This window comes from Limulus polyphemus, unplaced genomic scaffold (genome assembly GCF_000517525.1).
Source record: "Limulus polyphemus unplaced genomic scaffold, Limulus_polyphemus-2.1.2 Scaffold11201, whole genome shotgun sequence".
Lineage (NCBI taxonomy): Eukaryota > Metazoa > Arthropoda > Merostomata > Xiphosura > Limulidae > Limulus > Limulus polyphemus.
Genome location: NW_013676811.1, coordinates 11,555 through 14,858, shown reverse-complemented (window position 1 = coordinate 14,858; position 3,304 = coordinate 11,555). Strand labels below are relative to the sequence as shown.

At 32.2% G+C, this 3,304-nt stretch overlaps 1 long non-coding RNA gene across 3 annotated transcripts in view; it reads right to left on the bottom strand.

Moving 5' to 3' along the window:
- Positions 1-233: 233 nt before the first annotated feature.
- Positions 234-3,304, bottom strand: part of LOC111083785 — a 10,416-nt gene continuing 7,345 nt past the window's right edge. For 2 of the 3 annotated variants that reach the window (XR_002609243.1, XR_002609244.1), the window contains exons 2-3: positions 2,307-2,400; positions 234-913 (exon numbers count right to left, since the gene is read on the bottom strand). This is a non-coding gene — a long non-coding RNA (uncharacterized LOC111083785). Of the gene's footprint in view, positions 914-2,306; positions 2,401-3,088; positions 3,299-3,304 lie in introns of those variants that run through there. The other variant, XR_002609245.1, reaches the window with a different exon arrangement.

Here is a 3,304-nt window from a genome sequence, read left to right as displayed (position 1 = left end):
TCCGTAGAAATTCTTTCCGAGAAACTTCAGCAATACAAGTCTTTTCTTAAATAAAACTAGTTTATTCTTGCTTAATTCAACTTTGCAATACACTTAATATCCACAGTCACTTCAACTTAAACACACGCTATAATTCACAAAGATTCATGTACTTTATTTACGGTCACTACCGCGCTTGACTCAATTTTCCATCTCTGTCTGTCTGCAATTATCTATCTATCTATCTATGCCGTCACTTCTCGCCGGTCTTATATATACGAAATAGAGGGCGTCTGGTAAACACTCGAGCCTTCACAACGAACGATTCATGCACTTTACTTACTACCATGCTTGACTCAATTGTCCGTCTCTATCTCTGAAATTCTATTCCAATTCATTATCTGGCTCACTTATATACAAGAATAGAGGGTGCCTAGCAAAGACCAGATTATTCGTGATGTTCCCCGATCTTTCTAGAACTCATTACGTGTTACCAGTTTCACGTGAATTCCGCTGTCGTAACAATAATCAAGTTTCAATTCATTCTATAAAGCATCATTCATTCAATCCATTATTACTTGTACAATGAAATGAAAACATTAAGTTTTAATATTGAATTACAGTAAAGATATTTCACTTGTGAAATCCTTAATTTTGTAAGAGACCATAATAAGTTGTTTTATCAAATGCAGCAGTATATATTTTAAACATATATAACTGGTATTTTGTCAAGTGTATATATTTACACAGACTTCAAACTCACCATAGATGTACACAACAGTGTAGTATGTGAAATTTGTTAAGAGCACCCAATAAACTATAGCACTGCCTAAAAGTGTGAGAAGGGAGAATAAAAGACTACACCACTCTCCCCAACGCCCCAACAAATGTCGAGCTACATCAGAAAATTCTAGAAGTACTTCTGAAGCACCACCTAAAGAAAGGAACACTGATTGAACATAATGCAGAAATTAAAACATGACAATACATAAAACTAACTTCTTTTCAACTAAACTGTAAGCTGTGAAAATTTAAACTTACAACATCGTTTCTTTTAACGTTAGTATTAAGAAGTGCATCTCATAACCAAATTTACACACTTATAATTAATAAAAATAATTAATATCCTTGTTTAATGAAATATATTTTATTCTTAGTTTTCCAATACTTTACTTCATGAGCAAGATGTTCTCTTTAGGCTATTGACTATTTCTTAGTAATTGATTGCCAGATTATTCTTTGCTTGACATTGTTATTACATCTACAGCTTAGCAATTATCTTTATTATTTAATTTTTGTAATGCATATTGGTGTAGAGAAGACATATTAATACTGATTTGAAGCTTTGTACTGTCAGTTTCAGTTTGTTTTAGCGAATGCTCCAAGCTGTTAAGCGAAACATTGAGTGACTGATTAAAAAAAAAACATTTTGGTGTTATAAGGTCGTTTATTTCCAATATTAAAAATGATCTTGTTATCTGTGGCTTATTCTTTTCACGTACCTAATTTATTTGTCTTCTTGTTGAGCACAAAGCTCCACAATGGGCTACCTGTGTTGTGCCTACCACAAGTATCAAAACCCAGTTTTCAGTGTTCTAAGCCTCCAGAATTACTACTGAGCCACGGGGGAGCTTATGTACTTAGTGATATGATCTTGAAGTGAGGCAATGATGTACCTTTATATAAAACTAATACTGTAGTTTTGAAATGTAGCTTGTGGTATAAGGTGTATATAATGGAAATGGTTGCTGACACAGGTAATCTGGGATTGTGCACTAGAACTATGGATTAACTTTAACAATGTAATGTTGAATTATTCTTTCTTCAGCCTTCTTTTTGTAGCCAGACATGAACAATGAAGCCAGCCAGCTCAAAAAAAAATCCCAGCAAAATACTAATTTTTATTTCACTACTAAAGCGCATCTAATAAAGATTTTGTTTTCACTGTACACCGAGTTTTCCTTTGCTGTCCACGATTGATTTACTCCTTATAAAACATTTCCTGAAGTTGATTTTTATTGCAGGTTGTGATATTTATCTGGTGGATGTTAATGAACCTGAATACATACTCTTAAGAGTGACATCTACATAGTAATACAAGTCAAATTTTGAACAGCCAAACTGATAACAGAAATGAAGAAAAAATTTCATTACTTTGTTTTGTCAAAAAACTTTAATACTACATCTATGAAAATGAATTAAAAGTTGAAAAGTTTTATTTTATTGAAGTTTTGTTAGGCTAAGGTGAGAATTTTCCATTTTTTGCATTTAAGTTACTTTTGTTAAAAAAAATTAACACATATAGAACATAGCTTTGAAATACTTACTAACCAGCCCTGGCATTTTGACTATTCTGTATGCAGTATACAAACAGATGATACACATTCCCAACATTATTGCAAAGGCACATGCAAATCCAGCCTGGAAAACAAACATTTTAACTGTATAAAACCAGCATTAGTGAGTGATGTGCTAAATCATGGTTGTGTGATACTAAACCATGGATTCAATTATTAAAATGGTTTCAAATACTAAACTTAACATACGGACATAAAGATACTGAAATAATGAAAAAAAAAAAAGTTCAAAATTGGAAAACACACACGTCTATGACAAAAACTTTGTATTTATTTGCAATGTTTTAGGCAAAAACCCTTCGTCAGGCAGTTTAAACTGAGTTACATTGAAAAAAAGCTTAGACAGAATCACTGAAGGGTTAGAATATAAAGAGATTCTAAATTATGTGTGTACCGCATGGAGCACGTTAACAAAAAATATTGTTAGAAGGAATATTGTTGAAGCAGTTCTATAAACAATATTAGAAATGGAAAACAAGTATTAGAGTGATAGAAATTGGATTTTAGAAATTAAAAGGACACAGAAAAGTAATAAACATAAATTCGAAAAATGATAAAATAATAATCTAATAATAATAATAATCAGGGAAATATGTGTAGATGGTGTCAAGTTAACAGGGGTGGCAAAGATGGAACCTGTAATAATTTAAAAGAAAAACGTTCATTAATTCCATTTGATGCAAGAGAATTTAGTTTAAAAATAGACTTTCGCAATCATACTTGTTGTAAGAGGCACATAATAAAACAAGTACACTTATGTCGTGAATTCCGTTGTGATCCGAGGAGTTGAAGTGTTTGGGAACCAGGTGGTTGAGGGTGCCATTGCGTACAAGTTGGAGATGTTCACAGAATCTGTCACCTAATTTGTGTATAGTTTCCCCAATATACAGATCTCCAAATCCTTAATAGTGTTACATCTCTGTTCGTTTGTTAATTTCCCTTAGAAATTCTTCCCGAGAAACTTCAGC